This window comes from Tamandua tetradactyla, chromosome 11 (genome assembly GCF_023851605.1).
Source record: "Tamandua tetradactyla isolate mTamTet1 chromosome 11, mTamTet1.pri, whole genome shotgun sequence".
NCBI classification, from domain to species: Eukaryota; Metazoa; Chordata; class Mammalia; order Pilosa; family Myrmecophagidae; genus Tamandua; species Tamandua tetradactyla.
The window spans coordinates 21,871,710-21,883,894 of NC_135337.1; the positions used below are offsets into that span (position 1 = coordinate 21,871,710).

At 38.1% G+C, this 12,185-nt stretch overlaps 1 long non-coding RNA gene across 1 annotated transcript in view; it reads right to left on the minus strand.

The window, feature by feature from the left end:
* The window catches only part of LOC143649422 (uncharacterized), a 141,603-nt gene extending 137,754 nt beyond the window's left edge, over nt 1-3,849 (minus strand). Inside the window, exon 1 of the long non-coding RNA XR_013158988.1 lies at nt 3,805-3,849. This is a non-coding gene — a long non-coding RNA (uncharacterized LOC143649422). The remainder of the gene's footprint in view (nt 1-3,804) is intronic.
* Nucleotides 3,850-12,185: the final 8,336 nt, after the last annotated feature.

Below are 12,185 nucleotides of genomic sequence, written 5' to 3' on the forward strand. Positions count from 1 at the left end.
GTATTTAGAGATAAGAATGAAGCCAGTCAGGTTGGGATTAAGGTAACTCAGAACACAGGGGTAAGGAAGATATTGTCTGTATTTTAGAACCTCACCTACTCTTTGAGACCAAAGGGAGAAAGGTTTATTTTATTTGGAACCTAAATTTTCTATAGCACATAATCTAACTCAACCTAACTGGATAGATCATTTAAACAATTGAAACACAGGGAGCCCAGAATAAGAATGAGGGCCCTTAATCCTGTATAGTTTAATGTAGTGCCTGGATACATCCTAGAATATAGTAAGCAGATAATCAAAAGGTATTGTCAAACTCCCCTGAGGGATGGGAGAAGAAATATGGAGCTATTAAACTTTACCAACAGGGAATCACCTGACACTGTGCCAAACATTGCAGACACCCAAATCAATAGGACAAGCCCTTGATTTTGAGGCTTACTCTTGTGAAGCTTATGTAGGTAGCTAAGAAGCTTAGCCTACTTATAGATATGTCTAAGAGTTACTTCTGGAGGACCTCTGTTGTTGCTTAGATATGTTCTCACACTCTCTATGCCCAACTCTGTAAGTGAAATCATTGCCCTCCCTGCTACATGGGACAAGACATCCAGGGGTGGAAGTCTCCCTGGCAACATGGGAGATGACTCCCAGGGATGAGTCCAGCCCTGGCACTGTAGGATCAACAATTCCATCCTGACCAAAAGGGGGAAAAGAAGTGTAAATAATAAGGTATCAATGACTGACAGAGTTCAAATAAATTCAAGAGGCTACCCTGGAGGTAACTCTTACACAAGCTTCAATTAGACATTGCTACCTATTATAACTTGCCAAGCCCCAACCAAAACCATTTCAACCAATCATAAAGAACACTTAGGCCATTATATAAGATTCTACAAAGGTTCCATGCACTAGGGTAACTTTCCAAAAACCTACAACCTCTACATGGGTTTCTGGACGAGATAAGCCCTGAAACTTCAAGCATCCAGCCTCTCCAGGACATCAACAAATTCCATCTCCCTACCCCATATTATTGACAAACCCTTCTGACATGAAAAAATTAGAATGGACATAGCCTAAATACATCTAAAGAATGGCAGAAAGATCAAAGGTGATGGTGGAATTATTCAGAGAAGGTAGGGTTTAACAAACAAATATGATTGTGGAATCATTAAATTGATATTTCTTTTAGTTTCTAGTATTTTATAGCAGTTAGAAGTAAAAACCTAAAATTGTGGAATTATAACACATACCAAACTCTGATATCTGTTCTACAACTAATTGTTATGCTGTGCTTTGAAATTTATTGCTTTTATATGTATATATGTTATTCATCACAATAAAGAAAAACAGTGGATTGTGATAATAGAAAAAATGTATATTTATACCTTCTAGCCTCCTGTATTCTGCAGCAGCTAGAAGGAAAAATCTGAGAGGATGGTATGACAGACCATGACACATTCTGGGATCTGTCCCGTAACTACTTATTGAAGAGTGTTCTGAAAATTATTGCTTTTTTCTTTCTTTGCTCGTATAAATATATATATATATATTATGCTATACAATAAGTAAGTTTTAGTGATACAAAAGATAGAAACCTGAGAATTGGTCAACTAATAAGTTTGGCAACTCTCTGCCATATTACCAGGCAAGTCTTTCCCAAGACTGAATTAATAAGCTTATAGGAAGGTTCACCACAATTAAAAAAAATAAGTCTGAGTAGAAATTGATCTCTTTAATTAGATAACAGAGGCCTTGTGGCAATTTGCCTTTCTCACCCTGCTCTTACCAAACTAACCTCCTGGTTATTCCTTGAATATGCCAAGCGATTCTGCCTGATGACCTTGGTACTTGTTGCTCCCGGTGCTCCGACTGCTCCATCCCAAACATTTTCAAACTTTACTTCTTCACTCCCTCACTTTCCTTCAGATCTCTCTGCTTGAATGTTACCTTTACAGTGACGTCCTTGACACTCTTATCTCAAACAGAAGGCCCCACCCCCTTCACTCTGCACTTCTTAGCCTCCTCACCCTGCTTCACAGCACTTAACATTTATCACTACCTGACATAAGATGCATTTGCTTTTTGTGGGCATCTCCCCTACTAGAATGCAAACTTTGCAAGGCTAGGAATTTTGACTCTATCCCTAGTGATTAGAAACCTACCTTACACATAGAAGACACCCTATAAATATCCACCCATGAATGAATGGAGTTGATCAACTTATCAATAATTGTGTATTCAGCATTAACTCACTATACTGTGCTAATGACTATGGACCACAAATATGGTAATAGATACCCTGAATTTGTGGACTTCAGATTCATTATTTGAAATATCTAATGTGCACCCTGAAACTGATTTCAGAAGCCTAAAACTACCTAGTATAGTTGTGTATCCACCCACATTTTTTCTTTCCCAAATCTTGTATCAATATCATTTCACTAGAAAAAACAGTTTTGTGAACAACAGATTTCTAAGCATTTTTTAACTGTCCATGTGAAAACAGGATGGAAGTAGAGGCATGATCCCACCCACAAAGTAGTTTTAATCTAATTGGGGACCTAAAGTGAAAGTACTATTTCCTCTATAGAGAACTTCTTGCAAAAAAGTCTCAAGCATAGCTAATTAGTTCGACATGTGTATTGGAGGTGGGGGCTGGGGAGCTTTAAATTAGGAACCTCAATTCATTGACTGTTGAGAGATCTTTTTGTTTTATAAAAGCATTTATGGAAATAAATTAAGGGCTATAGTGTGTTTGGATAAAATCATCAAAGGCAAGAAAAGACAAGTTATCATAGGGTATCAATAAAAGGAATATTAGAAATTTCTAATTCAGCAACAAGAGCTAGAGGTGTTGCGGGAGAATTCTGGACCAGGCCAGAGGTAGGATGACCAACTCTTCCTGCTTTGCATGGGACTTTCCCAGTTTTAGCATTGATATTCCCACCTCCCGAGAATCCTCTCCATCCTAGGCAAACAGAGACAGTAGTTTTCCTCATAGGTGAGAAGCTAAAAGAAACTGACCTGTCAGGCTGTCTTACAGCAGTCCAATGAGCTTCTTTCAAACAGAATGCTAATTGCAAATATGGCTCTGAGAAGAGTCAGGGCCAAAGGGATCTAATTCAGTTGAAGAGGCAGAACCAGCAACATTCATATTCAGGCAGTAAGAAATGCAGCCCAGTAATCTGGAAAAGTTAATGTAGCCTTATGGGCATTCATGGAACATAGGATACCAGGCCTCTGATATTGCCAGATTCTATTCATTTGGTAGTACTGATGGTGGTGAAATACTCTCTGATGTGTAATGAGTTTGCTGGTAGAGAGCCTCTGGTTATATCCTTGAAATGCAATGGAAGACAGACACCGATGAAATTAAGACTCAAAGTTGGTCAAGGTTACATAGTTATGAAGAAGCAGAGGAAAATTTTAAGTCTAGGGAGGCCACAGTAGCACAGCAGGCAGAGTTCTTGCCTGCCATGCCGGAGATCCAGGTTCAATTCCCGGTGCCTGCCCATGCAAAAATAAAAATAAAAATTTTAAGTCTAGATCTTTCTGACCCCAAGATTTTGCTAAGGCAATAAATGTTAAGATATAAATACCATTCAGAACTTCATGTTCTTGCAATGGTTGTCTCCATGTCATTTCCCATTTCTAAGATTGCTAAATTCTTTCAGTGTAAAGACTATTCTTGATTTATCTTTGCATATTTTAATTAGAAAGGTATTCAGAAGATAGGAAGTAAGCTTCTGATAAATGCTGCTTAATTTTTAAAAATTAAATGAGACATGTACATTTCTGCCTTCTTACCATCACTCTTATTGGGTGTTTTTGCTTGACCAGTGGACTGTCCTTCAAATTCTATTGAATCTTTAAAGCTTAGCTTAAGTTCTAGAATCTTTACTTGAGGTCACAGAACTCTCTTGTTTCTATGAACTCCAGCTTAATATTTTATCTTTTAATTATTTAAATCTTATTATTCTCAAAAGTATCACCAGTTCCTTTGTGCCCTTCACTATTGTCCCAGGTTTGAAAGGATTGTGTGTTCTAGAAAAGCCATGTTTTATGCCTGATTCAATCTTGTGGGACCAACTTTTCTTTTAATCCCTATTCAACAATGCAGGGTTGAATCTTATGATTAGATTATCTCCACAGAGATGTGACATGCCCAATTGTGGATATTAACTTTTGATTAGAGGGAGATATGACTCTACCCATTCCAGGTGGGTCTTGATTAGTTTACTGGAATCCTTTAAAAGAGGAAGTGTTTTGGAGAGAGAGAGAAAGAGAGAGAGAGATGCGAGAGCCATGAGAACCATGAGAGCCCACATAGCCAGAGACTTTTGGAGAAGGAATATGCCCCTGGGGGAGCTTCATGAAACAAGGAGCCTGGAAAGAAAGCTAGCAGATGTCACCATGTTTGCCATGTGCCTTTCCAATTGAGAGAGAAACCCTGAACTTCATAGGCCTTTCTTGAGTGAAGGTAACCTCTTGTGGTGATTTAATTTGAACATTTCTATAGAGTTGCTTTAGTTGGAACATTTTCATGGCCATAGAACTGTAAACTTGCAAGTTAATAAACTCTCCCCTTTAAAAGCTGTTCCATTTCTGGTATATCCCATTCCAGCATCTAGCAAACTAGAACAACTATTATGCTTACAACAGTCAGCTAACACTGGTTAACTTAAACCCAGAAGCAAAAGTCTGTAAAAAAAATACATCCTCCTAATCAACAATTCAAAACAGGAAAGAACATTCAAAACAGGAAAAGAATTATAAACTTCCTAACAGCAGCCAGACATTACTATAGTCTGGGTATTGCTATTTAGTGTGCAAAAGAATTCCTTTTGTCCTTTACGAAAAATTAAGCTCCTCCACATCTGAAGCATGGAGATTGTCATCATGTTGATAAGATTTTCTTTAAAAGAACAGAACATTTTTTTATGAAAAGAGATTCTCAGAATTTTCTAAAAAGAAAAAATATTAATATACAATTGATATCAATGCTGCTAAAAACAGAATACTAGCAATCAAATCTAATAGGAGCACAATTATTTTTTGGGGATCGACACTGAAGCAAACCTAGCTATTCAAATCAAGTTTCAACCTTCATTATTTCTAGTCTGATGTAGGAGGTGAATGAGAAAACAAACATAAGAACTATACCACTTATTAAGTATAGAAGTACAAACAAACATTTTCTACTTTTGAATCAAGATTACTTCCTTACTTTTTTGGTAATCATTGAGTTCTATATTATAAAAGCATTGGATCTTTTTCTCAACCTAATTTTCCACTAAACCTTTTTTTTTCAGGAAGCTGGGGAAACAGTATAAAATTGAGCACTGGCCTGATATTTGTCAGCATCGGATAACTATAATGCAAAAGTCACACCAGGAACATGTTTCCTGAGCCCTGTATTTCAGTGTTTAGCTTAGAATACTTCTTCTCCAGTCCAAGTTTATAGTTATGAATGAATAATTCCAAAACATTGTCATCTGTGTGTAATATAGCATGATCATACCTTAAAAAGATTGATGGTAAAATCAGAAGCAGAATTACCATGAAGCTTAAGCTATAGGGCTCCTTCAAAGGCCCTTACATGGACCCTAGCAATATATTTAATAGTCAGACACTTTGGCACAATATGTAAAAATAAGATATGCTAACGACAATTGGTTAACACCAATGTCTCTTTTAATTATGTTGGAATGGCCACAGGCATTTTGGGATTCAGCTAAGAGAAGGTCGAATTAGAGAAAAATTTAGCTTGGATTTAGTAAGATAAACTTGCATGTTCTGAAGAGTTTTGTGTTGGGTTGAATTGTAACTAGTCAAACTAATTCAGGACCTGTTTCTAGAAATAATCACAACACCCTGTGCATTGGCTCATCCAGAATCACAACACAAAGATGAAGACGCAGAGGTCACTTGTGGTATGAACGTGCTCTATGGTGCCCACAAAGGAAGAATGTGGGTAAGTGGAGAGGAAAGAAATTTTTAAATGTAAGAAGCCAGAAAAACTTCCAAATCCAGTAGTTAACATGTTGTGCAAGAAACTTGAGAGAGTCTTCTCAAATTTGACTAGAATCCTAAAAACTCAGAAGACACTATTAGTAAAAAGTTGTAAGACAAAAAAAAAAGTACTCTATCAACAAGTAATGTGACTTCTGATTCCATCCATGAAATATTACTTGATATGAGAATTGCCCTCTCACTGTAGACAACTAGGAAACCAGGCAAAACACATGAAACAATGATTTTCAGACATGATAGAAAAGGGAGCACAGAATTAGGAGCTCTGAAAGAATTGTGATCTCTGAAAGAGGTCTTCAGAAGAGTTATACATTAGTAGTGGGGCTAAATTAGTTCCAAAACAAAGGAACACTATTTCAAAGCTTAAAAACAATCTTGAAAGGATAAAATTGAATTGAAAGGTACTTAAATGCATACCACAACAAATCCAACATTCTTCAAAAGAAATGCAACAGTCTAGTATCGAACAATATAAAGCTAATTTTTCCATAGGTTGAGGGTGGATCTAGTTAACTTAGAAGCAGAAGTTAGAAATATAAAGTAAATTAGTTAATATCTACTATTACTTCAAATTCAACATGTCTAAAACCAGCCTCATTAGCTTTTTCCCTTAAAAAGTTGGCCATTCTGGAATTCTCTATTTCATTATCCCAGTTACTATGGTTCAAAGTCATATAGTTGTTCTTAACTTCTGTCTTGTTCATAGCATCAATTAGTTAATCTCCAAGTCCAGTCACTCCAATGTATTTCCAATCTGTTCAGTTCCTTTTCTTATCAAAATCACTTCATCACTTGAGCTTTGTATTGTATTACCTTTTAAGAAAGAACTACTCTTCCTCTTCTCCTTGCCTCTAAGGTCTTCCTAAAATCTTCTCTGCATTAACTAACTTATCCATTTATTCAAAAAACATTTTAAAGCACCTACCATGTAACAAACAATTAACTCTTTGTTGAGGTTACAATGATTAATACAATATGGTCAAGGATCTCAGTCTAGTGAAGGAGACTAACATTTACATGAATAAGTAAAACACAATACGATTAGTACATTTCAGATATGTATAAATCTTAGTAAGATAACACAGATGGATAAGTAATGAACTCTGGGAGAAAATGTCATGCAAGACCACAGAGAGATCAGGATATTTAAGCTGAATCTTGAAGAATAAGTAATTTTCAGGCAAGGGAATAATACAAACATATGAAAGGGTTGGTGTGATGTTCGAAGAATGATGAAAAATGGGGAGTGGTATGGCTGCAGTATAGGGTTTGTAGGGCACTGAGGCAGGAGCCAGAGTATAACATCTTGTATAGCAGGCTTAAGGGTAAAAATTCCATTCTATAGACAGTAGAAGCCATTAGAAAATATTAAGCAGGAGACATGATCCAGTGTGTATTTTAAGAAAGATTATGGGCAAACATGGATGGAAACTAGAGATGGAAAAAAAGATTAGAGACAGGTTAGGCAACAGAATTCCCTGAGGTAATTAGCTTGAAAGACACTTCTAATTTTTTTCATGACCCACTCCTACCACCCCTCTTTTCTTCCAGATCTATAACTAGACTGAAATTTCAACAGACCCTGAAAAGTTAGGGAGAAATTGTGGCCCATGAGGTGGTACCTGATATGCAGCAATTGATCTGGCAATGCCAGTAGTATACCTTCACTGTCCTACCTCAGGGGTATATGAACTCTACAGCCTTATGTCATACTATTGTCCGCAAGAACCTCGATTGTTTCTCCCTCCCACAAGACATCACACTGGTCCTTTATATTGATGATATTATGTTCATTGGACCTAGTGAGCAAAAAGTAGCAACGACTCTAGACTTATTGGCAAAGAATTTGCATGTCAGAGGATGACAAATAAATCCAAAAAAAATATGGGTCTTTCCATGTCAGTGAAATTTCTAGGTGTACAATGGTGTGGGGCATGTAAAAGATATCCCTTCTAAGGTGAAGGATAACTTGTTGCATCTGGCCTCTTCTATGGCCAAACATAGGCACAATGTTTAGTTGACTTGGTTGGATTTTGTAGACAATATATTCCTCATTTGGGTGTACTACTCTGGCCCATTTACTGAGGGACAAGAAAAGCTGCTAGTTTTAGTGGAGACCAGAACAAGAGGAGGCTTTGTGATAGGTCCAGGCTGCTGTACAAGCTGCTCTGTCACTTGGTCTATATGATCCAGCAGATCCAATGGCACTGGAAGTGTCAGTAGCAAATACACATGCTCTCTGGAGTTCGGGCAGGCACCTATAGGAGAATCACAATGCAGGTTTTTGTGATTTTGGAGTAAAGCCTTGATATTCTCTGCAGATAACTACTCTCTTTTTGAGAAACAGCTTTGGGCCTGCTACTGGGCCTTAGTGGAGACTGAATACTTAACCATGGGCCACCAAGTTACCATGAGACCCAAGTTGCCTATCATGTGCTGTATGTTGTCTGACCCACCAAGCCATAACGTTGGATGTGCACAACAGCATCCCATCATAAAATGGAAATGGTATATACAAGATAGGACTCAAGTGAGTCCTGAAGGCACAAGTAAGTTACATGAGGAAGTGCCCCAAATGCCCATGGCCCCCACTCCTGTCACAATGACTTCTCTTTCCCAGACCAGAGCTATGGCCTTTTGGGGAGTTCCTTACATTCAGTTGACTGAGGAAGAGAAAACTTGGGCCTGGTTTACAGATGGTTCTGTATGTTATGCAGGTACCACCTGAAAGTGGACTGCTACAGCACTGCAGCCCATTTCTGGGATGTCCCTGAAGGAAGTGGTGAGAAGAAATCCTCCCAGTGGGTGGGACTTTAAGCAGTGCACCTCGTTGTTCATTTTCCTTGAAAGGAGAACTGGCCAGACACTAATGGTTAAGCTGGATGATCAGGGACTTGGAAGGAGCATGATTGGAAAATTGGTGACAAAAAGTTCTAGGGAAGAGGTATGTGGATAGACTTTTCTAAGTGGGCAAAACACATGAAGATATTTGTGTCTCATGCAAAGGTTCACCAGAGGGTGACTTTAGCAGAGGAAGGTTTTAATAATCAGGTGAATAAAAGGACCCATTCTGTGGATACCAGTCATCCTCTTTCCCCAGACACTCCTGTCATTGCCCAATGAGCTCATGAAAAAAAGTGATCATGGTAGTAAGGATGGAGGTTAAGCATGAGCCCAGCAACATGGACTTCCCCTCTCCAAGGCTGACCTGGCTACAGCCACTGCTGAGTGCCCAATCTGCCAGCAGCAGAGACCCACACTTAGTCAGTGGAAGGCCCATCCTCTACCTCTGGGGTAAACTCACCCTCTCCACATGCTTGGGTGTGTCTGCTGTCCTAGACTGAAACTTCTTGACTTCAGACTTCAGCTTCTATAATTCTGCCTCTGAAGTTATTTTTCCTCCAATGTGTCCCTTCACTGTCCCTCTCAGTCCTGATGGGAATGATTCTCTTTATGCAGATCCCACAATGCTCTCAGTGACTTTCTATGCAGTAGCCTTGGATCATGCCCATCAGGCATAAGGAGTTTCCACAAATCTTTCCCGGATAACTCCATCTTCAATTCTGGCTTTCTCTGAAATGACTGACTGTTTCTGCATTTGACCAAATCCTCATGTGGGGCACCAGTCTCTGGGGTTTCTCCTCCTGGAAGCCCAGAATTTTCTAGAACATCAATTTCTGTTTTCTTTGTACCCAAGAGTTCAGTTCTCAACTTATCTCTTTCCTGTTGCATTTCACTATAAGCTGCAAAGAGAAGCCAGACCCTTTCCACATTTAACTTGGAAATCTCTTCAGCTAAACATCCAAGTTCATGGCTTTTAAAATTTGCCTTCCAGCCAAAGTTACTAGTCATTTTGCCAGATTATTTGCCATTTTAAAACAAAGATCACCTTCCTTCCAGTTTGCAATAACGTATGTCTCATTTCTGTCTAAGACCCTATCAGAAGTATGTCTAGAGTCCACTTTTCTGCCAACAGTCTCCTCAAAGCATTCCAGGCCTTCTCTATCAAGTTCCTCAAAACTCTTCCAAAATCTTCCCCTTATCAATTTAAAAAGCCCTTCCAACACGCTTGGTATTTGCAAATGGCAACAGCAGCTCACTTCTGCAATACCAAAATCTGTCCTAGTTTGCTAGCTGCTAGAATGCAATATATCAGAAATGGAATGGCTTTTAAAAAGGAGAATTTAATAAGTTGCAAGTTTACAGTTTTAAGGCCAATTAAGTAATGCCTATAGAAATGTCCAATCTAAGGCATCCAGGTAAAAATACCTTGGTTCAAGAAGACTAATGAAGTTCAGGGTTTCTCTCTCAGCTGGAAGGGCATGTGGCAAATTCTGCTAGCTCTCTCTTCTGGCTTCTTGTTTCATGAAGCTCCCCAGGAGGTGTTTTCCTTTTTCATCTCCAAAGGTCGCTGGCTAGTGGACCCTCTGCTTCTCATGGCTATGTCATTCTCTGCTCTCTCAGAAACTCAATCCTCTTTTAAAGGATTCCAGTAGAACCAATCAAGACCCATCTGGGATGGGTGGAAACATATCTCCACCTACTCAAATTTAATACCCACACTTGATTAAGTCACATCTCCATGGAGATAACCTAATTAAAGTTTCCGACATACAGTACTGAATAGGGATTAGAAGAAACCATTGCTCCCACAAGATTGATTAGAATGAAAATATGGACTTTCCTAGGGTACACAAACCTTTTCAAACTGGCACACACGTGCTGCATTTAACTGTCATTACCTCTTTTCTTTCCTTTTTTTAATTGTGAAACATATATGCAACACAAATCTTCTCACCCCAACTACTCCCAAGGACACCGTTCAGTGGGATACCTATCATTCACAATGTGGCAATACCCTCACCACCATTCACTACTAGTAGTTTCCCTTCACCCCAAAGGTAAACCCTACACTCATTTTACATTAATTCCCTATTGCCTCTACCCACTTCCTTTGGTTACTTGTACTCTACTTTCTGTCTCTGTGAGGTTAAATATTCTCTGATATTTTCTTTGTCATTACATGGGGCTTAAGTTTAACATCCTAAATCAATAACAATTTCATTTTCTGTGATACCAACTTAATGCCAACAGCATGTATAAGCTATGTTGCTATCCCCTCTGTCTCCCCTACTTTTATCTAGTTCTTTTCACAAGTAACATATTTAAACCTTATGAAGCTAAAACATTTGATTTACCATTACATCTTATGCATTTGCTTTCTAGATCTTGCAGAACAAAAAATAAAATGGTACTGGCATTTATATATACCCATGTCATTATCTTCGCCAGAGATCTATTTCTTCACGTGGCTTCAGTTGCTCATCTAGTGTCCTTTCCTTTCAACCTGCAGAACTCCCATTAGCATTTCTTCTAGGAGTGACAAAGTCCATCAGAAGCAGCTATTTTTGTTAGAAAACATGAATGACTTTCCTCCATCTCACATTTGGAGCAAATGCCTAAAATGGCTCCAGTCTATGCCATAGCTCACAAAGCTTCTTTTCTTTCTTTTCTATTCATCTTCATCAGAATTTGAAAATGACTGAATTTTTATTTTTATTGGGTTGTTTTAAGGTGAATAAAATGGCTTGTGGGTGGCAAGATTTCTTTCTAGAAACTGGGAGAGGATTTTCATGCACGGACTTTAACGCAGATCACATGGATTCAGATCTGCTCCATCTCTTATCACATGGATATGGGCAGCTAATTTAACCTCTGAGTGTTTTCTCATTTTTAAAATGGTCATTTTGTGAATTATATAAGCTAATATATAAATATCCGTCTAAAGTGTTTGGAACAGAGCCACTATATAATTGCAGTTCTTGTTGGCTTTGTGTAGACCCAATGACCTATTCTGAACTGTCATTTCTTAATCTGAAAATGGTACAAACAGATGAAATCTATGCTCCTTTTCAATTCTAAAATTAATGCCTAAGAATTTTAAAATGACAAAACACAAAGCATATGCTATCTCAGGAAACCTATTCTATTATGTTAAATTTTTATTAAAATCTATTGTTATTTAACAAAGCCCATCAACAGTGTGAAAACAGTATGTTCTTCCTATTTGAAAAGCAGTGTTTTATTAAACCACAATAATTTAAAAAATACAAAGTTGAGCAAATCCATAAAATAAAAAGCTAGAATGGAAGATC